We start from the raw sequence: 27,071 nt of genomic DNA on the forward strand, positions 1-27,071 counted from the left end.
GTCTTGATGAGTGTGGGGTGGAGATGACTGGAAATCTATCAACAGTTCTTCAGTTCTTTCAATTCAACTCCTTCCTTTTCCCACTAAAATAAAATACAATAAAATAAAGCAAAATCCTTTGTGTTTTTTTTGTGGTTCATATCTGCTTCAGTATTGACTTCTAACTGAGTGATTCTTCCACAAGTAGATTTGAGTTTGGCTGCATGCCATCAGACTGCAGATATATACTTAATTTCTTTATATTATAGTGTATTATATTTGCACTTATGATGATTTATATAGTTTGTAGATTTTTAAGAAGTAATTTTTAAATTAGATGTTTTAGTAGCATCTAATTCACAGGAGAGTAACCTTGTCAGTGATTTATATCAACAAGCTTGCCAACCCCCAATCAGCCAATCAATGATGGCTTTTCAATCCTTAGTACTGTAAGAGCTTATTTTTAAAACTGTGCTGTAAATTTTTATTTGAAATTGGAATAAGTCACTTTTTGCATTTATTCTATGAGCTTCAGATAGTTTAGAGTAGGGGTGTCAAACTTGCAATGTCATGTGACGTGGCAAGACATATTGTGACTTTTTTCTCATTGCCGGCAATGGGGTGGGCGCAGTTTTGGCATGACACATCCAGCCCGTGGACCGGCAGTTTGACACCCCTGGTTTAGAGCTACAAGTTGACTTTCTTAATTTCTGCTATTGCGTTAGAGTTTTTGGTATTACTATTGGCATAGGTGGAACTATTTGGTATTATTTTTGACATAAGCGGAACTATTCATTACTTTTGAACTATGTATATTTGCACATAAGTTAGAAATTCAAAGCTTTCTTCAAATATTCTGAAAGTGTGTGATCTCTTTACATGAGAAAGAAAAGTGCTGGCATTGTATAATAATAATAATAGTGATAATAGTAATAATAATAAAGTTGGAAGGGATCTTGGAGGTCATCTAGTCCAACCCCCTGCTCAGGCAGGAAACCTATACCATTTCAGACAAATGGCTGTCCAGTCTCTTCTTAAAAACTTCCAGTGTTGGAGCATTCCCACTTCTGGAGGCAGGTTGTTCCATTGGTTAATTGTTCTGTCAGGAAGTTTCTCCTTAGTTCTAGGTTGCTTCTTCCTTGATTAGTTTCCATCCGTTGCTTCTTGTCCTGCCTTCAGGCGCTTTGGAAAATAGCTTGACTCCCTCTTCTTTGTGGCAGCCCCTGAGATATTGGAACACTGCTATCATGTCCCCCCTCATCCTTCTCTTCATTAGCTTTATTCTTTTTTGTTAGTGAAAGGTTTTTGGAACTTAATGATTAAATGATAATAATTTAGCAAAATGAATGTATGTATTAGTGATCTTTAAGTAAATTTATACATTGCAATCTCTCTCTCTCTCTTCCTTTCCCCAATAGTAGTTAATGATTTTTTAAAAAAATCCCTGGGTAACTTCTCAAAGTTGGAGCCAAATATTTGCTAATGAAGTGATGTCATCTAAAAATAAAGAGACAAAACTTTAGCACATAATTTTTTGAAATTATGAGAATAGGAGAACTCATCTATCTCTGTCCTAGGGGAACGGGGAACATCCTGCTGCCAGAATTTGGCCACTATGTTGCTAAATGTTGGCAGTGCAGCCTTTCCACATCTGTTTTAAAATATACTTTTCTAATGCAATAAAGGAAGTTTATAGCAGGGTTTTTTCTACAACCTTTCATACACTGGAGATTCCATTGTTGATGCTAGAATAAAATTTTCCATTATACTTTCCATCACAGCAATTAAAATATTTTTCTATTCTATTAGACCATTAGACTATTCTATATTCTAGTATACATGATCTTAGGCAAATCAACTTCTGTGAAAAATTCTTTAAAGGACATAGAGATCAGTGTGTTCTATTTTTTCTTGAATATTTAGATAAGGGGCTTTATTTATGTAGATTTACTTAGAAATGAATTTAGTAAGGTTTATTCCAATAACTGAGAAAAGATTTATAACCCTGAAAGACAGTTGCATATAGCTTTAAACTAGTTCTTGCTGTTATGCTGGGAAGTTGCTGCAGAAAGTGATTCAGCTTTATGCTCCATTCCAGCAGACTGAAAAACAATAAAATGAACATGCAGTTTAGCATAGCTCTTAATGAACATTTCAACTCTGTTGCCATTATCTGCCTTAATGCTGGTTCTTCCAATATTCAGTATTATCCATATTTAGGAGGCACAAACTGTCCAGACTCAATAAAACAATAAATTTGGTATAACTTAAAGCATTTAAAAACTCTTAGGCCTGTCTAATTTGCTATGATATTCAGAACCTAAATTTAAAAGAATAATTGTGGTGGTTCTAAAGACTGAAATATAGAACAAAACTTATTCATCTGAACAGTTGGATATCTTCATTATCAAATAATATTTCATAAGAAGAAGGTGGTATGTTCTTCAATATTAATATGGACCAAAGTTGAATGAAGCTAACATAATCTGTAAAAATACTTATATACCTGTAAAATTTAAATGAAAAGATATAATAAAATTACCAATAAAATCCTTGTCTTCTTTCTGTTGTGGCATCAAATATTATAGTTTTGATATCATTGAATATTTTGTGTTTTTTTTCTGCTTCCTTTCTTATTCATATACCAACTTTAGCTAGAGTTCAAGCCACATGCTTCTGTTTGCTTTCTTGGTATTGTTTGTGTGTCCTAGATTGACATTTCTAGAATATTAGTGTTTATCTTGATTTAATATCTAATCAAATCCATGACTTCCCTTGTACTCATCCTATTGTGCTATTAAATGAAACATGCCTTGCACCTGATGTGAGATTTAAACCTTTGGGTTTTGAAGCCTTGGGCTGAAACAAATGAAGAAAAGAGGCACTGGCTCATGGAGTATGTACAGTAAATTAAATAATAGCCTTTCCTTTAAAATAGAGGGTACTACAAAATTAATTGCACACCCAAGAAATGAGATTCAGGTCTCTTAAATTGCAGCTTTATTCTCTTTTCATAGATTCTTTCTCTCTGCTTGTATAACTAGATATAGGGAAATTTATTAGAATAGAATGCCACATCTTAATAGAAAAAAATAAATGCTTCCTTTTCTTAATTGATTTGAAATTCTTTTATTCCAATAAATTGGGGAAAACTGTTTACGAAAGGGGATGATGGAGCAGCTATTTCAGTGTAAAATAGCTAAATCCAGTAGAATTCCTTAGCAATTATATTGCAGAGGGAAAACTCAAGTGTGTGAAACCCAAGTCTCTTTTCAGTGTAAGTACACAATGTAAGTATCTTCTGTTGGAATGCTGGTAACTGATAGATACTCCCTGCTTTGGCAGTGAATAAGGTGATTTTAAGTTTATAGATTTTTTTAATGTTGTTTAGGATACAAAATATGAAATCAGAGTGAGGAAAATAATCAAGCAGAAATTACATAGGCCCTCTCCTTCATTTGATTGTCTCTAGGCATTACCTGTCTATATGTATTTAAATTAAATATATTTATTTCCAAAAGTAATTGCATTTCTTATTCCAGTTAACATTTAAGATGGCTGAAGGCTTCAATGTATTTTACAGGATGAACTTTATGTAATTAAAAAGTTCCCAACACTAGGGGAACTATGAAAAAGTTTGCAGCCCCGGCATATAAGCTTAAAATTTATTAGTGGCTTGCTTTGATGTGTATATGTATATGCCGTGAGTGTGCTTTGTGTATATGCCAATCACTCTCAGCTCTAGGAAAGAGGAAATGGCAAACCAGTTCTAAAATCTTGCCAACAAGACTGCAGGGACTTGTCCAGGCAGTTGCCATAAGATAAAAGTAGCTTAAAGGAAACCCTAAAAAAACCCAAACACCAATCCACCATATCTACTGTCTACCCTAATATCTAGCCTAATAGACAGCATCTGGGGATGGTGTGATAATACATCTTGGGAACTTGGTCTTGTTCTAAGAATATTTTTATTGGGAATGTTTCTAGTATTCCTCTTCCTTTAACAGGCATTAGATCAGTGAGGTCATGCTATTGTATTTGTATTAATTGTTGCAAGACAGATACAAGGCTCAGTGATGAGAGGGATTTTCAATATAGGATTACAATCCACAAAGCTTGCTATGTAACTTTTTGTAAGTACATCACATTTAGAATTGCAAGGCTTGCTGACATCCACATTATTTCAGTGTAGTAACCTTTCTATAGAAGTATATTTTAAATGTTCAAAGGAGGAAAAGAGCACAGAACACACTGTCATTTTTGTGTAGTTTCTCTACAAAATAGATAGTTTGCTTCTTGGCTTTAGGTCTCTTTTAAAAGGTTTCTTGTTATTCAATCCAATCAATCAGTCAATCACCCCTGACTCTTTGTGACCAAAGGATATCAGATTAACTCCAGCACTGCGGTTTTATAAACTCATGTTTGTGTTATAACGGATAGGATCCAGCTACCTTTCCCCAGTCAGCTTCTTTTCAATTGCCTTTAGTGTTTCCAAGCAACAGGAACTTCTCCAAAGACACTTTCTTTTGCATTATGTGTCTAAAATATTTAAACTTTAGCTTCATTATCTTTCCTTCTGATAAACAGACTGGTTTTACTTTATTTAATACAGCATTATTTGTCCTTCTTGCAGTTCAAGAAACACTAAACAATTTTATTCAGTATCACTAGTCTTTAGCTTTTTTGTAGCATTTTTTTATGTTGTAGCTTTCACAGTCATATATTACAATTGGGAAAACCATGACTTTTGACAATGCATACTTCTGATATCTCTGCAATTTAATATTTTGTCAGAGTCTTCCTCCCAAGTAGCAGACTTTTTTTTTTTTTTGGCTAAAGTGACTAACCTTGTGAATTTCCGAGTCCAGGAAGTTAAATCTGGTACTACTATAACTTCTCCACTTACTTGGAATTGGGGTCCTTTGCTTTTTAAACACATAAAATGGTTTTATTAATGAACAACAACAAAATACATCAGTGATGGTAGTGTAAAAGTATACATACCGTAAATGCCGGCGTATAAGGTGACCCGGCGTATAAGACGACCCCCATCTTTATCGCCGGGCCGTATTCCTAGAACGTCGTCTTATACGCCGGAAACTACCAGTATTTCTGGTGTATAAGACGACTCGGCATATAAGATGACCCCCGTCTTTGGCGCTGAGTTTAGCGCTTGTGGAAGTCGTCTTATACACCGGCATTTACGGTATATTACAGTGAAAAACAAAGTAAAATATAACAGGAAAAAAAGGAAATGGGAAAATTTTAAAAAAGTAATATATAATATTCATATAAAACTAATTCAACCCCTACAATTATTACTAAATATATATTTAATCATTATTAAATAAACATATTGCATTGTTTTGTTATGGAATATAAAGACATTTCAGTAAATGATAAACATATATTTTAAATCCATTCTATAAAAGCAGAAATGTAAATTTCTTTCTAAATAAATTATATTTACTTTTATAAATAGTTTTTTTATATAATAATAATAATAGTAAAGTTGGAAGGGACCTTTGAGGTCATCTAGTTAAACCCCCTGCTCAGGCAGGAAACCCTACACCATTTTGGACAAATGGCTGTCCAGTCTCTTCTTAAAAACTTCCAGTGTTGGAGCATTTACTGCTTCTGGAGGCAGGTTGTTCCACTGATTAATTGTTCTCACTGTCAGGAAGTTTCTCCTTAGTTCTAGGTTGCTTCTCTCCTTGATTAGTTTCCACCCATTGCTTCTTGTCCTGCCTTCAGGTGCTTTGGAAAATAGCTTGATTCCCTCTTCTTTATGGTAGCCCCTGAGATATTGGAATACTGCTATCATGTCCCCCTTTGTCCTTCTCTTAGTTAAACTAGACATACCCAATTCTAGCAACTGTTCCTTATATGTTTTAGCCTCCAGTCCCCTAATCATCTTTGTTGCTCTTCTCTGTACTCTTTCTAGAGTCTCAACATCTTTTTTACATCGTGGTGACCAAAACTGGATGCAGTATTCCAAGTGTGGCCTTACCAAGGCATTGTAAAGTGGTATTAATACTTCACGTGATCTTGACTCTATCCCTCTGTTAATGCAGCCTAGCACTGTGTTGGCCTTTTTGGCAGCTGCAGCACACTGCTGGCTCATATTTAAGTGATTGTCTACTAGGACTCCGAGGTCCCTCTCACAGTTACTACTATTGAGCATGGTGCCACCTATGCTGTACTTGTGCATTTGGTTTTTCTTGCCTAAATGTAGAACCTTGCTTTTTTCACCATTGAATTTCATTTTGTTAGTTAGTGCCCAGTGTTCAAGTCTGTCAGATCCTTCTGTATCTTAAGCCTGTCTTCTGGAGTGTTGGCTATTCCTGCCAGCTTGGTGTCGTCTGCAAATTTGATGAGTTCCCCATCTATCCCTTCATCCAAATCATTGATGAAGATGTTGAAGAGCACTGGGCCCAGAACAGAGCCCTGGGGCACCCCACTACACACTTCCCTCCATATAGATGCAGTTCCATTGAGGACCACTTGCTGAGTACGGCCGGTCAGCCAGCTACGGATCCATCTGGTGGTGATTCTGTCTACCCCACATTTTTCTATCTTGTCAAGTAGTAGGTTGTGATCTACTTTATCAAATGCCTTACTGAAGTCCAAGTAAATTATGTCCACAGCATTCCTCTGATCCACTAATTTTGTCACTTGGTCAAAGAATGCAATAAGATTTGTCTGGCATGATCTATTTTTGACAAACCCATGTTGGCTTTTAGTAATGACTTTGTTTGCCTCTAGGTGTTCGTTGATTCGTTGTTTGATTATCTTTTCCAGGATCTTCCCAGGTATTGAGGTCAGGCTGATAGGTCTGTAATTTCCTGGATCCATTTTTTTCCCTTTTTGAGGATGGGAACTACATCAGCTCTTTTCCAGTCCTCTGGTAGTTCCCCTGTGTTCCAGGATCTTTGAAAAATATAGTTCAGTGGTTCCGATATCACATCTGCCAGTTCCTTGAGAACCTTGGGGTGTAATCCATCTGGTCCTGGCGATTTGAACTCATCTAGGCTGGACAGGTGCTCACTTACCATTTTCTTGCCTATCTTAACTTGTGTTTCTATTTTGTTTTTTATGGCACTATTTTTGATAGGTTGGTCTGTTTTTTCCCTTTGTGTAAAGACAGATGCAAAAAATGAGTTAAATAGTTCTGCTTTCTCCCTGTTGCTTGTCACCTTCTTGCCACTTCCACCCACTAATGGACCAATCATTTCCTTCACTTTTTTCTTGTTTTTTACATGTTGAAAGAAGCTTTTTTTGTTATTTTTGACTTTGGTCACAAGCCTTAGTTCATTTTGAGCCTTGGCTTTCCTCACTTCATCTTTGCAGGCTCGGGCTATTTGCTGATATTCTGACTTAGTTATGCTCCCCTCTTTTCACTTTCTATACTTGTCCTTTTTATCTTTCAATTTGTCAGAGAGTTCTTTATGCAGCCATGCTGGTTTCTGTTTCTGTTTATTGAAAAACAGAAATAAGAATGAATACAAACTGAAATAGACAAGAAAAAATGAAAAAGGCTGAAATAACAGAAAAAGCCAAAAGTGCAATAAAAAGTAGAAGAAAGTATGCAAAAAGAAAAAGCTGTAGAGAAAGATATAAAAATGTAATGCTTGTATTTATTTCTTCATCCAGACTGAAATGGGTAAATTATGGAATATATTACGGTATGTAATCTCCTAACTAATGTTGCTGTTATATTTGGTCTATAACTTGCAAATCTAATAGGATCTTTCTCTGGTCTTAATATTATCATAGTATGGCTCTCATAAAATGAAGGAGAACATTTACTAAGATTAATGATGTATGAATATCTTCTGATAATGAAGATGCCAATGAATCTATAAAAATTCTACGCCTTTAATTTGGAAAATCAGGGCACCAGGTTATTCCCCCCACTTTCATAGATTTAATTATCTCTGTTATTTCTTGTAGTGACAATAGTTGTGCCAATTGAACTTAATGTTCTTGAGAAATGTAATGTTCTTGAGAAATGTAATGTTCAGAATGTAATTGCTCCTATTTAACCTGAGTGTCAATGCTGCTAACATCGGATGTTTTTGCATTGACAACAAAGGGAAATGTAGCCATCTTTTACCTTTTGCTTTTAGAGTTAGATGATGCTGGGAGGGGGATGTGAACGAGAGTCCAGCTAGACATAACAACACTAGACCTAGCGTGAGAAACAAGGTTATTGTAACCAGAGCTGATAAGGAATTGATGGGCTAGAGAACTGGAGAGGAGACCCGCACTTCAAGCTAATTGGGGACTGTGATTTATGATAGTTAATTGAAGGAGGGAATTGTGCTTTGATACTATGTGCTCAGGGGAGGGGAATTCAGTTTTTGGCTTTGATTATGCACTGCCAATGTTATGCTACTCAGAATAAAGATTCTTTAAGGTAAACAATGCCTTGAAGTTCTTTTGAAGAGTTTCATCTATTGGAACCATGACACTGAGTTGCCATAAATGCTTTATGAGTTTCATTGGGTTTCTGGAATAGAACAAAAATATTTTTTAAAGAAATATTTCATTTTTGTTGCAAAAAATAATTTTGTAAGACTTATATCTAGATATATTTTTGCAGAAATGAAAGTTATTGTGCACTCAGGACATGCCCTAAATGTGTCTCATAGCAGCATAATCTCTTTATTTTTGATTTAATAAATGGCAAATATTCATCAATTTATTTGTGGGGACAGTATTTGTATCTGAGCAAGTAAGATGGCATTGAAATGGCAAAATGTAATTATATATTGATCATTGAACCAATATAATTTGCAGAGAAGTATGAAATATGAGTATTCTTTATGGGGATGTATAAATTAAAGCAATGTTAAAATTAAGTACCTTAATAATCAAAATAATATTTTTTGGGGAAATAGATCACCTAGAATGAATGAATACACACATACATATACATATGTACATAAACATGCATGCACACAAACATACAGTATATATAATAGAACATTCATGTTCCATGTTAATTTTAGAGTTGCTATTAAATAAAATGGATCACATATTTATGCTGATCTATGACCATAACGAAGTTTTGATTTGTAGCACATATTGCAGGAATGAAATCTGGTTTAATTTCTCCATCTTGTTACAAATTTGTCCCCCAAGAGCCATGCAACCATAACACTTCTCAACATAATTAATTTATCATTGCTCCTTTGCTTCCATATTCTTAAGTCTTCACTGATTCTAAATCCTTCTGAATCTAAGTTAAAACATCTAAGCTTTCCATGAATCTCTCATATGGCATTTTGTAAGCCCATAAATCCATTCTCATTGATTGCGATTTAACTATTATCTAAAGGACTGTCATTTCTTCTTGCTCAGATACTGAAACCAAGAAATCTGGATTTTATATTACTTTATCTAGTCTAGCAGAGTCAGAGAATGTAATAATAGATCCTCACATTTAGATTCCAAAAGATTATCTTTTATTTCTGGGCTAACAGTTTCCCTTTCACTGAGAGTCCAGCTCTCAGCAAAAGAAGGAGAACTGCCAGAAGTGAAGCATGACACCTAAAGCACTTGTGGGGAAAGATTAAAAATGCTTCTGACCAAACATGGATATGTATTCAGGATCATGCCTACTTTGTGGTTGCTGATAAGGGATGTGAAGCATGCTTTCTTTTCCTTGTCAATCAATAGTCTTGTCTAGGCTACAAACTCCTTTTTAGGGAGAAGTCAATATTATGATCTTCTGCCTGGCTACTTTAACCAACTTCTACAGCATTTTTCTGACAAAGTGGCTCAGATTTGCTGAAGTTTTGATTTGTCCCAGGTTGAGATTTTAATAGTGACTAGGCACCATTTTGTATTGTTACCTGAAACTAATTTTAGCTCATGAACTCTGAATAAGTGGATAAGGTATTATTTAGACAATCCATTCTCACCCATAGCTAGCATCCTTGTCTGCCTTAACTTTTGTGAGCAATTTCAAGATGTAACCATTTGAATACAGATTATCAATACCTTTATATGGGAAAGGAAGATGCCCATAGTCAGTCAGTCAGTCAGTCAGTTTATATCTATCTATCATCCATCTTATTAAAATTATTTATATAAATGACAAATATAAAAATTATAAAAGACAGGAAAAGTAAAGAACTAGAAAGCAAGTATGTAAATCAGAAAAAAGATAATTAAAGAAATAAGAATCAGAGAAACACAAGTGACTTCCAACCTTATTTTCAATAGTTATAAATATTCTCATTATCCCTCCTCCTTTGTGGTATTACAAAGATCCCTTCAGCCCCTTATTTAACCCTTTTATCAAATTTATAAATTATCACTTCACTTTTTCCCTTTTCATAAAAAAAGCCCATAAAATGTTTTCATCAAATGTTTTCAAAACATCCATAAAATGTTTTTTTTAAATAAAAGTGCATATTGTTTTGTCTTTGACCAATTAGTTTTGCCATCCCTGTTTCAACTCAAATTTCCTATCTTGCTGGACAGTTTTAATCAGGTTCAGAAGTGCTTCCAGTATGCTCTATTTGTTAGACCATATCACACAAGAAGAAAACTCTTCTATTTTCACTGATAAAAGCACAAAGATAAGCAACTGAGATCCCTGGAGAATTACTGTGATTGATGTGACTTGTGATGAACAGGAGAAGATTGTTGATGTGATAGTATTTCATTCTACTAGATCTTATAAAAGAAAAGAACCATCTCCTATGAAATATGGAACAGTAATTTATGTTGCCTAATTTGCTTTAGAATAGATGTTACATTTTTAGGATACCAATAAATGACTGATATACCTTAAGAAATTAATATTTCTGAATTTTACATTCTAGTCCAAGACACAGCAGATCTAACCTGTTTATGAAACAACTCTCATATGAACTCTCATCGTTCATTGTTTAGCACTGCAGAAGAGAATGAATTTTTTCATTATAGATTGCATTAACATTTTTCTGGATAAAGCTTTCTTTTCCATAGAGTTATGAAGGTTGCAGTCCTTAGAGTCAGCCACTACAATAAACTGCAATATTGGATTGGATTGGATTCACAAATAATGCCAAGGTTTAGTTAATTTGGGATTATTGCCATGTATACAGGTAGACTGGTATTATAAAGTGATATTGGAAATTGTGATATGTAAAACTTCTGTTAGCAAGGAAGAACATACCACTTCAGAAATAGCTCATAAGAAAGCCTGTTCACAACTGGGAATCTCTACAATACATAATACATAGCTCAGTGCAATGTAGAAAAACATCTATGGGAAAACAGCTATGTCCCATCCCATACTGCATTAAATATCATAATGGATGTACTATTGTCTTTCCAGTCTCACTATGAATCTTAATTTATTAAGATCAACCTTCACATTTCATATCATTGCTTCCCACAAAATAGATCATATTAATGAGGAACTTTTTCATTTGATATTAAATATTGACAACTAAGCTTTAAAACTGATGATAGCTATGAGATTGCTGTAAGTCCTTTTTCTGGACCCATTTATGCCTTCTCTTAGTGTTGCTTCCACCAATATTGGTGGCAAATTTGAGAGACTGAAAAGAATGTCAGGACTTTAGAATAGCAAATGAAATGTGACTTTTAGTGTCCTTTTTTACAGAAAAAAAGATGGTAAAGGATATTTTGAAATCTAGCCTATTTGGCTGTGCACACCAGTTTTCTTTAATAGCTCATTGTCACAACTTCAGAAACTTTTGAAAACAATTCAGAATAAACATATTAGATTCATGACAGTGCTGCTATGTTTACTGCTTGAACTGATGAACTTCTTACATACCTCCCAGATTTACCATTCTACCTAGGAGGTTATGAAATTTTCAAAGATATTTGCTCCTTATGGTGAGGCTTTAAAATCTTGTTTCTAAACCAGGATTTATATAACTGTGTGCAAGAGGCACACCTACCAATTCATTATTTGAAATCCTCAGAATTGGTTTTATTATTTTATTATTATTTTGAACTGCAGAATGGGAAATATTAATTTTTTATTTCCCTCTCCAGCCCCAGAAATTTTTTAGCTCGGTACTGGTCCTGTCATTTATCCAGCAATTCCATTTCAAGACAGGAGAAGATACATATTCTATTCTGATAGTACATGAAGAATAAAAGAAATGATAAAATATCCCTGTGGCAAAGTTGCTATAATCTGGTGTCTTACCATCTGCTAGAGATACTATCTGGAAATTCTGGAAATTGTAGCCTGGAGCATACCCACTTAGGAAATTGCAGCTCTTCAATAGCTCCAAAACAATTAATCAAAAGAATCCTTGAGCCTTAACACAATATTAACTATACCACATATATCAGTTTACAGAAGTTTGTGCATTTATTGACTGATGTCTTTCAAAGAAGCATAATTATAAATGCTGTGCCTATCCCCATGCAGGAACTCTAGGATTTTCTGTGTACCTGTTTCATTCTAGCCACCTTTTCAGACTCACCTTTTGAGGAGATTCTGCTGCTCAAATTGTAGCAGCAGTGATAAATAGCTAGTGCGTTCGTGATTTCTCAATCATGATTTCTCAACTTAACTCAGCTTCAGTAAAATATAGACAGACCAAAGTATTAATCACAAAGCTCTCACAGCTATAATTGCTCAGCAAATTAGTTTCAGCTTCATCTTTATTTTGGTCAAAGACCAGCGAAAAAATCAGACATCACTATAAAAAAAAATCACAATCAGTGCATTTTGATATACAGCTTTTCTATGAGTGTATTTTCATTAGCCCAAAGTCATCCAGCTGGCTTTGTGTTTAAATTAGGATTAAAACTCACAATCTAGTCTAATGCCTTTAATCATTATACCAAACTGACTTTTAGTATTATTAAAAAGCTCAGCAAATCATAAATTAAGTCTAGTCTTCTGTATGAGTCACAGAGAAGCAAGCAGTAGCTGTATTCTTATTTCAGCCAAAGTTCTGGTTAAAAAAAACCCCTAACAATCTAAAAAATCTAACAAGGTGTTCAAGGAGTACAATGGTAAGAATCAGTTGATAGACAGAAATTCAAAAAGCAGGTGATATACAGTGTTCACCGTAAGAGTGTTAGTGAAGTTGCCCCCGAACTGAAGTGCACACTGAGAGAGCTTTCCTTCTTTCCATCTTTCTTTCTCTCCCTCTCTAGGAGATAGCAAAGAAAAATACATTTCTTAGAAGAAGTTCCTTCGTAGGAGGACCTTTTGTAAAAAGGAGAAGATGAATTTGGTTTCCCCTGTCTTTAAAAGGATTAACTGGCTCCAGCTGCTGTTAGCAAGTCTAAGTCCAGTACTGTATGTCAATACTGTAGCCCAGTGTTTCCCAAACTTGACAATTTTAATGCATGAGGACTTCAACTCCCAGAATTCCACAGCCAGCAACGCTGGCTGTGGAATTCTGAGAGTTGAAGTCCACATGCCTTAAAATTGTCAAGTTTGGGAAACACTGCTGTAGCCTGTACAGTTGATATTCCTAAACCAGATTTTTTCTTGTTAGAAATTTTGAGGTTCTTTATATCATGGAAATGTGAGTGTGCATAAAATAACTAGGAGAAGGCAATGTCCAAACAAGTGAAATGTTCAGTCTTCATTCATATGACTTTTCAAGAAACTTCCATTCTTTATTCACAGAAGTTTGAATAGCTGTTTGCTTTTTCAATGTTGCGAGAATTTTCCACAAAATATTAGTACAACACAGAATTAAAAAGAAAACAAGTCAAGATAATAGTAGCTCAAATATTAGAAGAAGATTAAGCCAGTAATTACATTGAAACATTTAAATCAAAAGAAACAATTGAGACAACACTATACTTGCATTTTGCAAAATAATAAATAAGGCAAGTGCCAAAAGGGTAGATCTTGTTACTATTATGTAAATAAATGGGAAGTGCTGAGAAGAAAGCTATGATTTACTGAGTTAGAATAAGAGAAAAGTGTTTTCTTGGTTGTTAGCATCTTCTTGTCAGAGGATTTCAAAATTGTAAGCAATGATTATAATTACTATAGAGGAGATATTTTAATATTCACTTCTTGCAATACTTACGGAATTATTTATCTTCATAAATCTTGGAAGATGGTATAGCCTCTCCCAATCTGTACATCAACCAGAGATGTGGACTACAACTTTTAGGATTCCATAGCTAGCATTAGCTATTGCTAAAAACTCCAAAAGAAAAATACCCAAATTGCTTCTTTTATTGTTTTCTTCTTTAAAGAAGAAAATGTTGTCATTCCATATATTGCAGGAATATTGGAAAAGCTCAGGAGAATCTTCAGCTAACACAACATATGTGCACACTTCAAGACCACAAATACAGTAAGGCAGAAGTTTGTCTACCCCAAGGACAAAACATCCAGACACAAACTGAGCAATGTAGTATATGCAGTACAATAAAGTGAGCCATGTACAGATCTGTACATTGGGAAAACAAAACAACCACTTCATAAATGCATGGCATAACATAGGAGAACAAACCAAACAGAACAAGATTCAGCAGTCCATCTGCATTTAAAAGACAAAGGCCATTGTTTCAAAGACAGCAAAGTTCACATTTTTGACATAAAGGACCTCTGGTTTGAAACAGGGGTCAAAGAGCCCATCTATGTCAAAACTGAACAGATCTCTCTCAACAGAGAGGGAAAGAATAGGCGAGACCTGGCTCAAAAACAGTAACTGTTAGAGGGACCTTGGAGTCCTAGTGGATGATCACTTGAATATGAGCCAGCAGTGTGCAGCTAAAAAAGCTAATGCAATCCTAGGTTGTATAAACAGAGGCATAAAATCAAGATCACACAAAGTATGAGACCATACCGGGAATACTGCAACCAATTTTGGTCACCATACTACAAAAAAGATGTTGAGACTTTGGAAAAAGTTCAGAGAAGAGCAACTAAGATGATCAAAGGCCTTAAGACTAAAACATATGAATAATGGCTGCAGGACTTGGGTTTGGCTAGTCTAAAGAAATGAAGAAATAGGAGAGACGTCATAGTAGTATTCCAGTATTTGAGGGACTGCCACAAAGAAGAAGGGGTCACGTTATTCTCCAAAGCACTAGAGGGCAGGTCAAGAAACAATGGTTGGAAACTGATCAAAGAGAAAAGCAACCTGGAATTAAGGAGCAACTTTTTAACAGTGAGGACAATTAACCAGTAGAATCATGGGCGCTCAATCACTGGAGATTTTTAAGAAGAGACTAGACAGTCATTTATCTAAAATGGTATAGGTTCTTCCAGCTCTATTCTATTCAAGATACAACAACATCTATCTCCAGTCTACAACACAGTCATTTCAGGAGTTCGAAGAAGGTTCCATACTCATTTATACTACTCAGGTGACCCTGACAACACAGATAAACCTCCAGGTGGCCTCAACAACTCTAAAAGAATGCAAATGACCAGTTGACTGCATGGAGTATAAATCCTTCCATTCTCCACTGTCCAGTCAGAGCTGAAGAAGGTTCTTGGATAAGAAGCAAAATGTCTTCAAAGAAAAACAAGAGAGTCCAGTTGCCTTATGGAAAAGCACCTTTGGGGTAACTATGACCTGGATGACTGAGAATCTCCCTAGACAATACCATGCAAAATCAATTATTTTTACCATCCATCCCCAATTTTCTGCACTCCTCTTTAATATCCCAAATTCCCAGTGAATAAAACCAGATGGAATTATGGAACTGACATCCAACTCATCTAGGAGGAACGGATTGGGGGAAACTTTTTATATCACATTTTCCTTATTTCTGTCACTAGCTTTACTGCAAACCATTTTTTTAAAGGGGAAATTAATTCTTGCAGTAATTTTCTATATTAAATGATAATTTATTTCCAGCACAGGCAGATTACAAAGCAGCTATTGTGTGTGTATGAGGAACAGACAAAGAGAAAATCTCTAGGTTGAATAGATAATTTTACAAAATAAAAAAAATCTAAAAAGAAGGTAGAAACATCTTTGAATGGCATCCATTTTATGACACACAAAAAAGCTATTTAATTTCTTTCCTGCAGTGCCCCTGGGGGAAACCAGCATTGGACTGCTTCATAAACACCTAATTTCATCTGTCCAGACAGGTTGTGAATCATATTGTTCTTCCACAGCAATGATGAATGGAAATCATTAATAAGAGTAAGTCCCAGGGAAGGCAGATTTTCTTCAAATCTAAACTTAAGTACTTATACAGAGTGTGACACCAAGGAAATTCTTTAACACTAGGCATTTAAAAATAACTTGATGAATTTGAAGTCATCTAAAGACTACAAAGAGTAGTCTTTACATAATACTATGAGACGCAGAGGAAAAAAAAGAAAAAAAAATACTACCAAAAAGTTAATTTGGATATAGCAATTTCTTAAATCAAACACAGAAACAAGCCAACAAGCAAACAATGACTGACAAAAATCAATTTCATAGCCAAAATATTTGATAAGCTCGGATCCCAAAATAAAATGAGAAATACTCAAAATAATCTTCATATTCTTATTCATTCAAATAATGAAGGAAAATCATTTAGGATGTGAGTCAGATCAAATTTTTGTTTTATGATTTTTTTCAATATTTGTGGTTGTAGGGTTTTTTTTTCTTGATTTTTGTCAGGTGTGCTGCATGTTGAAAAAGTAAATTCATTTAAAAAACAAAAACAAAAAAAATGATTAAATAATGACCAGTCTCTTTTCTTCAGCTGCTGTTTTCAAATATCCAACATAATCTGTCCACGTATTTTCCTCACTTTAGATATGTTAAGATTTCAGTCCTAGAATGCCAGCCTTGCTCTTTATTTTTACCCCTTTATTATTCTTTTTGTTTATAAATAACTCAAAACAGCAAACGTATCTAGTATTCCTTCCTCTTCCTATTTTTTCCACAACAACCCAGCGAGGTGGATAAGGCTGTGAGGGAGAAAGAGTCTAACCCAAAGTCACCCAGCTGGTTTTCATACCTAAGGTAAGACTAGAAATCAGAGTGGTTTTTCTAGTCTGTTATATAACTGGTTATATATATCAGCTATGTCCACATATTTGTAATACAAGAACAGAAATAGTTGCATTATGTCTTATAATTTTTTTGTATCTAATAAATATACCATTCCCACCACTCCCTACTTGCTATTTTAACTGGAAATGCTATTGTCTGAAACTTACTCTTTCTCTATACAAGCCTATAACCTCCCACCAAGCTCTGAGACTTTTTTGGTTGAAGTACAAGACTCTTTATGGGGCAATTATATCTATACAGCTAAGAAACAAGATAATGTACATTTAATGACAAACATAGATCATAAATAAATATAAGACAACAGTTTGTGCAGGTTTACTCAGAGGTAACAGCATCTCCATTGAGACCAATTCCCAGGTAAATGAATATAGAATAGCAACTATTAAAGCAGAACACATTACTTTTTATCATTACTTATAATTACAGATATACATGTTTGATTAAATATGATTTGTATTTAATGTCAAATAGCTATCAAGTAGATATCAGGAATAAATCTGTGGGGTGGATTAGGGTCATTGTTTCTGCCGGCACACACATGCACATAAAGTATCATGCAGTCAGCTTTCACAAAATTGATCCTAAACTGATTTAATATCAAAGCTCATGGGGCCAGTTTCATAAATTAAATACTAAATGAACTTAAACATTTTTCTACAACCTAATTGATACCTTGCCCTACATTTACTGCTTTATACATCATAAAATTAGATTTGAGAGTCCTACTGTTTTGCTGATTGGAGCCATTTCAAAGATAAATGGAAATGTACTTTCATATGTGATGCTGAAGCAACATTGCCATGGAAACTAAATTTCCTAGGAATCCCTGGCCAATTAAAACCTATATATATTTTGTGTATGGATATAAAAGCAGCCTTATACAATTGGGTTTTAAATCTCTCATCAATCTGGCCTGATGTCCAGTCTCTTTGATTCTACTGTCCTTCCTTCCAATTCTAACTATAATTGCTTTTTCTCATACTACTGTCAGGTTGTATTGATTATTAACCTTTGCACAACTTATTGATCATGGAGAAAAGTATTGGAAAAGATGTCTGAGCCTACTTCCAAATATTATACTGTATTGTCAAGGCCTGGCAAAAACAGGAGGATAAAGGCCTGCAAAGGGGAAAAAAAAACTTCTTAGTTTCTAGGTACTTAGTACATTTATTTAAAATGGTAATTCAACAAAACCCCAACCTCTAACCCTAAACCCTAACAAACAAGCAAGACCACCCTGAGAAATGAATACTGTTTGATATTTTCTTAATTTCGGGATTTTTAAAATATCTCAAGGATTTTTATATCTACTTAGAAATCTAAATTATCTTGATCCAATATTAGAGCATTGTTCAGTTGTCTGCAACAATTGTCAAAATATTATTGAAATCTGAAAAATTGTATGAGAAGAGAAAGGCAAACTGTCACCACTAGAGGGTACAACATAAATTGTTAATTTCCCTAGGAAATCATTTAAGCTACCTAATTGTATTATGTTGCTTCAAACAAAGTTTCAAACATAACATAAAAACTAAAATTATTCAGTGTGACGTTCCAATATATTTCCTAAAAGATGTGAATAAATATTCATAGAACTAGGGTACTGCATGTCACTTGGTTAGGTAGTTTACCAGTTTTAATATTGTGGATGAAAGAGGAATTATAAAATCAATAGATGTTTATGTATCTGTGTGTAAGTATTTGCTAAGATTAAGAAAGTAAATTGGCGGAATTATCTTGTGATATCCTGATTAAATAAAAAGAAATTCCTTTGTCACAGAATTATAATTACTTTGATTAGGTACTGAAAAATGGTGAGAAACAAACTATCGAAGTTATCACCAACAAGAAATAGCAATAGCACTTAGACTTATATACTGCTTCATAATGCTTTACAGCCCTCTCTAAGAAATTTACAGAATCAACATATTTCCCCCAACAATCTGGGTCCTCATTTTACCAACCTCGGAAGGATGGAAGGCTGAGCCAACCTTCAGCCAGTCAGGATTGAACTGCTGGCACTGGGCAGAGTTAGCCTGCAATACTGTATTCTAGAGAAAGCTAGGGAGTTCCAGAAAAACATCTACTTCTGCTTCATTGACTATGCAAAAGCCTTTGATTGTGTGGATCACAACAAATTGTGGCAAGTTCTTAAAAAGATGGGAGTACCAGACCATCTCATTTGTCTCTTGAGAAACCTATCTGCGGGTCAAGAAGCAACAGTGAGAACCGAACACGGAACCACTGATTGGTTCAAAATTGGAAAAGGAGTCCGGCAAGGCTGTATACTGTCGCCCTGCCTATTTAACTTATCTGCAGAGCACATCATGAGAAAGGCAGGGCTAGATGAATCAAAAGTTGGAATTAAGCTTGCCGGGAGAAATATCAACAACCTAAGATATGCAGATGATACCACTCTAATGGCAGAAAGTGAAGAGGAACTAAAGAGCCTCTTGATGCGGGTGAAGAAGGAGAGTGCAAAAGTTGCTTGAAACTCAACATTAAGAAAACCAAAATCATGGCATCCGGCCCTCTCAAGTCTTGGCAAATAGATGGGAAGAAATGGAGGTAGTGACAGAGTTTATTTTTCTGGGCTCCAAGATCACCTCAGATGGGGACTGCAGCCAAGAAATTAAAAGAGGCTTGCTCCTGGGGAGGAAAGCTATGGCAAATCTAGACAGCATACTAAAAAGCAGAGACATCACCCTGCCAACAAAAGTGCGTATAGTCCAGGCCATGGTTTCCCCAGTTGCAATGTATGGCTGTGAAAGTTGGACCATAAGAAAGGCTGAGCGCCAAAGAATTGAGGCCTTTGAACTATGGTGCTGGAGAAGACTCCTGCGAGTCCCTTGGACTGCAAGGCGTTCAAACCGGTCAGTCCTAGAAGAGATCAACCTCGACTGCTCTTTAGAAGGCCAGATCCTGAAGTTGAAACTCAAGTACTTTGGCCACCTAATGAGAAGGAAGGACTCACTGGAGAAGAGCCTAATGCTGGGAAAGATTGAGGGCAATAGAAGAAGGGGACGACAGAGAATGAGATGGCTGGATGGAGTCACTGAAGCAGTAGGTGTGAATTTAAATGTACTTCAGAAGATGGTAGAGGACAGGAAGACCTGGAGGAACGTTGTCCATGGGGTCGCGATAGGTCGGACACGACTTCGCAATTAACAACAACTGTATTCTAACCACTGTGCCACCATAGCTTAAGAAAAGAAAGAAATGAACTGAACTGGTGGAAGATTTCTCTGAATTTAACAAGGAGGAGGAGAAACTCTTTCACAATTTCTATGGGGCAAATAAAACTGTTGCATTACTGTTGAGAAAGTTTAATGAAAAGAGTTCTCATCTGATGTTTTCCTCTGGAATTAAACTGAAACATTGTCACCTGGTAAATCAGCAGACCACTGAGAAAATGGCTGTAGATTAAAACTTTTCAGCAAGGAAAAGATGGGGGGACTTTGTTTAGGGACGAAAATAGTTATTTGGGGTCTGATAGGATGGGTCTATGACAATTCGCGATGCGAGCTCGCCATGGCCAACTTGTCATAGCCAACTCATTGCAGGAGAAAAGTTACACTAGTATCAAAGAAATGGTGGAATATAATCATTAAAGAAAGGATGCCAAAGGAAGGACACAAGGAAATGTGAATGACAAAAATTAAAATATTTTTAAAATTATTTTAAATAATTAAATTGAATTGTTGAATTGTCCTGCAGTGAGTTGCCTGTGGCAAGCTGGCCATACCCCACAGTGAGTTAGCTGTAGCAATTTGGCTGTGGCAAGTAGACTTTGGTGAATTGTCCCATTCTATCTTTTACTTCCTTTATAGCAAACAAGTTGGTCCAATATTACTCAATGAGCTCTGTTGGGGACTTACCACCTGGACTTTTCAATGCCCTGGCTCAACACTACTCTAGCTAAGTTTATCACTCAATAACTCTCTATACAATAATTTATTCCAGTTGTTTTCCAGGGTCCTCATGGACACTTATATACAAGGACTGAGTGCCAGTTTAAAAGCATACTTGAACTTTTGTGATTCTAGAATATCAAGAGTATTCAAGATTCTACTATTCAAGAGGTTAGCTATTTTAATTCCTGTTCAACTGTGATATATTTATTTATTTTAATAAAAAAAATATTTTCTCTTTATCCAGCATAATTATACAACAAAATTCACTTTACAAAATAAAATAAATTCATAATCATAACCATAACCATAACCATAGGTGCTGCTTGTCATTCCCCCCAAGCTGCATCCACCCTCTCTAATACCTTCCCTACTTCCCTCCTCTTTCTCTCCTCCCCTCACTACTCTCTTCCCCTCCCCTTCTCCTCTTACCATCCTACTTCCTCCCTTCACCTTCCTCCCCTCTCATCCCTCTCAAATACATGAATGCAGCGTAGGGGAAATGCCCAAGCAGCACCTCTCATAAATTACCATATCTATATTATCCTACTTATTTACCCACCCACTCACCCACCCACCCACCCACCCTCAACCCCCCCTCACTTCCCAGAGCAGAGTACAGGGTTATGAATAACAAAATTAACAATATACAATAAAAAAGAAAAAAGAAAAACTGTGATATATTTAAAAGCACATTAAAACTACAAATACATGAAATGCTGAGAAAAGTAATAAAAATAACAAATTGGGCTTATATCTTCAGTCCTAGATGATGCAAAATAGAATAGTTTGATTAGTTTGAAAGGCTGCAAAGAATATGATTTATTAATGTGATCAAGTATAATTAGTGGGTTGCAGAGTAATACCTGGCTGTACCTGGTAAACATTTTATACTTTTGTGTTATGCCATGCACAGAGTTTCCAGAATGAAATTGGAATAGGTAGATGTCATTATGTTTTGGAAATGACCATAATTTAATATTATTATTATAGTCCAGGAATCAGAATGTTTTCTCACAAATATACACCCTGTCAAACAGAGAAGATAGCTTACAGCAAGTTGCTCATGTAAGCATGTGTTATTTTGTCCAATCCTTGGCTGAATTCCAGTGGTAGTAATTCTCTTGGTGATTATCATCAGTAATTTTCTAGCAGTTCAAATTTTATTCAGTAACATCTGTTAGCTGCCATTTGGTATCCTCAGGTGACATAAATGGACCGGCAAATTGTATACTGAGCCAGCTTTTTATTTTAACCAAGCAAAATGTTATTCTACTCCAACTGCAGTATTCCAATGGCAGCATGAGCTATGATTTGGTCCTTGTATCGTTTTCATTAAGATGCCTGGTATTTGGGGAATTATAGTAGGCTCACTCTAAGCTAGGTTACCTAAGAATCCTGGCAATGTTAATGAGTGCTCAGAAGAACTATTGAAAAATTAAGCAGAATTAAGCTCTTATTATGAAATTCAGAACTATGTTACTACCTCATAAATCTTTGTTATAACTAAGAGTCCTGGAGATTTTTTAAGAAGAGACTGGACATCCATCTGTCTCAAATGTTATAGGTTTTCCTGCTTGAGCAGGGGGCTGGACTAGAAGACCTCCAAGGTCCATTCTATTCTATTCTATTCTATTCTATTCTATTCTATTCTATTCTATTCTATTCTATTCTATTCTATTCTATTCTATTCTATTCTAGATATTCTGTAACCTCTTGCTCTTTTTCCTCAGTGCTTCATGATTTTTTGAACTCATCTTAACTGCACCTATGGGCTTTAAAAGCTATAATAAATGTTTGCCTGTACCAATTTTGATTAGGCATGATGTTTCAGTGATTAAAGATGCTGAGTTGTCAGCTCGAAAACTGACACCCCGGGGTTGAAGACCCAAGTGCTGAGTAACAGGATGTGCTTCAGTTTCTTCCCAACTCCTGCTCACCTAGCAGTTCGAAAGCATGCAAATGAGAGTAGATAAATATGATACTACATGATCACAGAAATATCTTTGGACAACAATGGCTCTCAGAGAGAAGCACCCTCGTCTAGAGTCAGACATAACTGGAAAGGGGAAACCTTTACCTTTACTTTATCATTTTTTCAAAGCTTTGGATCATCTTGCAGTAGAGGAAAATATGCATAGCATCTAATTTATTTTTAAAGGTATGTATTTCATCTAGGAACATCATTAATATTGCTATAACAATGCATTAATTCACATCAAGAAGACCAGAGGTTTGGCTGAAAGTCTGTATTAGAATTATATGTTTATACAGAGACTTTCTGAGGATAATGCCTCTAGAAAACTAGGAATTCTCAATATAAAGATAGACTAGATAAGCATAAGATAAGCTGTTTTGACAAGGATATCTCATTAAGTTATAGAGTTACATTAACAGAAGTTGCTAAACAGTCAGACAAAGTCATTTCTACATTATGGTTCTAAATCTGTGCACATTGTGAATATTAATTTCATTAATGAATCTAGCAAAGTGAGAATAATGAGAAGCAGTACAAACTATCGTATCAGATATGGCTTATAAAACATAAAGCAAATATAATTCCATTTTATTAAAATGCAGAGAGAAAGGTATCTTTAAAAATATCCAAATTCCAATTCTAAATGAAACCAAATTAACAAAATAAATGGGTCCCAAAAGGTTAGACACAACTCTTCTGTCCAACACTTTTATGCAACTAATCAGAGATATTGCCCAACTATTTGAGGGATTAGTGTGGAAAAGAAGGCTGCTGAGAAAATTGCAGGCACCTGTGCTGCCTTCTTCCCTTCCTATTTGAATCTTCTACCCTGCTTCAGCATGGCAGAATTGCCTATAAAAACTGAAACCTTGAAACAGATGAGGAAGGAAATGTGTTTTTGAAATTGTGTAGCTAGCAACAAACAGTGAAAATGGCTAAATTAAATAAGAAAAGGTAGTTTTCTTTCAAAGGGAGTGAATGATGAGTAGAAAAAGAAGAGAGATCGGGAATCTGCACGTGCTTTACATACTGACCATGCAGAGGAATCTGTAAGTGAAAAACATTGTCTATGCTGGTAATACGAATACTGTAGTGTTCTAGTACAAACTAGTATATGCTAGTAATAGTACAGAAATAACAGTACTATAGAAGTAATAGAATAATAGTAAAAGTAGTAAAATATAGTGTAGAGAAAATTGTAATAGTACAATAGTAATAGAAAAAGACTACAGGATAAGAGAATAGCAATAGAAACCACTGACACATGCATGTTTGGATATTTTACTTTTGTGCCTTATTTTTTTCAAAATATAACATTGTATAAGAGGATAAGGTAGTACTTAGCTCATGAATGGTTGCTTAGAGAAACGTTCAAAATTATGAAAGACCCACAAAAAGCTACTTATGACCTGGTTCTGAAGTTCTGACAGTTGCTCCCCATGGTCACATGACCATATTTTCGGTACTTGGGAAACCAGCCCACATTTATGGTGATTTGCAGTGTGCTGTGGTCACATGATCACTATTTATGATCCTTTTCTGGAAAGGAATTTACTTCCATTTCTGGAAAAAAAAAGCCCATAGCAAACAATAGGTTTGCTTAACAATTATGGTATTAGCTTAATGACTTCAGCTTTTGCTTTATGACTGTGTTTGCTTAATGATCACCACAAAATGGATATAAAATTGGGTACAGTCATGTAATAACCTGTTTTATGACCATCGACTTATAATTGTGAGACACAATTATTTCATTTATTTATTTATTTATTTTATTTATTAATAAAATTTATATGCCACCCAATCCCTAGGGACTCAGGGTGGCGTACAAAATTAAAACAATAAATATAACAATAAAAATGAGTGCATTCATACAGCATGTCCCAGTCGTGTCCCGTCCCAGGACATCAACCGTGACATCAACCCCAGGCCTGCCAGAACAGGAGAGTTTTAATGGCTTTCTTGAAGGCCGGCAAGGTGGGAGTAGTTCAAATCTTGGGGGGAAGTTGATTCCACCACGTCGGAGCCACCACAGAAAAGGCCCTTCCCCGAGGGCCCGCCAGCCAACATTGTCTGGCCGACAGGACCTGAAGGAGGCCCAATCTGTGGGACCTCACTGGTCTCTGGGAACTATGCGGCAGTATGCGGTCCTGTAAGTAACCTGGTCCTAAGCCATGAAGGGCTTTAAAGGTGATAACCAATACCTTGAATTGCATCCGGAGACCCACAGAAAGCCAGTGCAGCTCGTGGAGGATAGGTGACATGTGGGTGTACCTATTAATGTATGTTAATATATGTTAATGTATAACATATCTTACATGGACTAGCAATATATTAACATTTCACGTAGATCTATATAAAACAATATGTATAAAAATTCAACTATCCAGGGTCTATTATTTTTGAGTCAATCAAATTGCACATAGTTTAAAAAAGATCCCACGACAATTAGTAATATAGTCTTGACTTCCAGTTTTAAAAAAGACCCCATGACAATTAGTAATATAGCCTTGACTTCCAGTTTTAATGACTTGAGAGTTTTAGTTCCAGTTTTAACATTTGCTTGAAGAGATTGTGACTAAATATAGTTAAAACAATGAAGCAAAAATTATGGCACAAAACCAGCATCTATAAAGAATGTAAGATATTTGTCCAAATAATATCACTTGTGTTCTTGAAGCTAAACAATACTGAATCTGGATGCTGCCTAAAAATACCACAAGGAAGTCAGGATATAATATATGGAAAATGTAATGTTACAGAACATTCTTTTTTTTAAACTGTAAAGAGTGATCCAATTTACTTCATTTTTTCCTAACCAAATGTTTCCCATAATAAAATACAGAAATTTCACTGACTGAAATGCATTATTTCTCCTATTTATGTCTACTACAGGCTCTTTTCTAAGGCAGTTTTAGATACATGCTTGCTATTAGCCATCATGTTTCATCATAACATCCCTCAGGCGTACATTGTGAAGAATAGGGAGGAGGGATGAAACTGGAGCCAACTACATTTGTGTATATCCTAAAGTGTCAGTGGCCATCTCTTTTTCAGAAGATGGATGTTTCTGCTTTTGAGTAGCTCTCCAGAGAGCTAATGGCTGACATGGCATTATTACCAGCTTGCAATGAGCTCCATTTTTTTTAATGGTAATTTGTTACACTGGTTTGCCACACACCCGCTTCTTCCTTGTTAATCCAATAATCTATATGAGAAAAGCAATTTGACATTCCTTCTTCCCATCTGCCACCCATCACCTAATCTATATCTTAACTAACAGTGATTTATTAATGGCATCTGCATTAAGTACATCTTTGGTTGGCTGGCATCCCTTCTTTTTCTTTCAGACACGCTCCTTTGGCTACGTTTAAAAAACAGAATCAGCAAGGAGATTAAAAACAACAGCCAAGGATGAGATCAAATGCACTTCTGTGATTCATTCAGATAATTTTCAGGCAGGCATGCAGACAGGTAAGCATATATCTTTCTCCCACATGGAAGCTATTTCCCCACAGCATTGTGCCTTCCTAGCTCATTACTTCTAGCTTTGATAGTTTAATTAATGTTATGTCCATGCTTTTCAAATTTTGGAGATGGCTTTTACTCAAGTGTCTGTGAGCAAGACCCTACAGTAATAGTCTGATAATGTAAACAATGTAGGGTAAGTTCAACATCTACAGAGTGATAACAACAACCAAGTGGAAGCTGGCTATTCAGGGTAATTATACTCAGTCTGATTCCCTCCATCTATGTTTGGTTATAGTTCCAATAACTCTTTGCCAGCATGCCCAATGATGCTGGAAGGGCACTGAAGTCAAGAGAGATTAATATATGTGTACTTGGAGGTAGGTTATGAGTTGCTTCTGAGGTCTCTATGTTCTACTATTAATCTTAACTTCAAACATCTCTATTTTCTGCTTTAGGTACTAAAAATATTTGCACCAATGTAGCACACTATCTCACATCTTAATGATAAAATGTTCTACCAATATAACATTGTGCTTCCTTGTACATTCATTTCAAAAGGTTCAGAAATATAAGCAGTTAATCCTGTGGGTTTAATAAATCACATATGTAGATTTTACATGGATTTTCCTGTTTTCATTTGTCACATGCACTAAGTTGATAAGTGAAAAATGAAAATTTTTTGGTTAAATATTTCATTTTTTTGTTAAATATCTAGTGTACAAGCAGTGCATATCCCATTCT

The 27,071-nt window shown here is 35.4% G+C and overlaps 1 long non-coding RNA gene across 1 annotated transcript in view; it reads left to right on the forward strand.

Moving 5' to 3' along the window:
• LOC120300846 overlaps positions 1-26,285 on the forward strand; it is a 32,340-nt gene extending 6,055 nt beyond the window's left edge. The window contains exon 3 of the long non-coding RNA XR_005554756.1: positions 26,210-26,285. This is a non-coding gene — a long non-coding RNA (uncharacterized LOC120300846). The remainder of the gene's footprint in view (positions 1-26,209) is intronic.
• Positions 26,286-27,071: the final 786 nt, after the last annotated feature.

The sequence above is a fragment of the Crotalus tigris genome, unplaced genomic scaffold (assembly GCF_016545835.1).
Source record: "Crotalus tigris isolate CLP2741 ecotype Arizona unplaced genomic scaffold, ASM1654583v1 scf7180000024359.8030256, whole genome shotgun sequence".
Taxonomy (NCBI): Eukaryota; Metazoa; Chordata; class Lepidosauria; order Squamata; family Viperidae; genus Crotalus; species Crotalus tigris.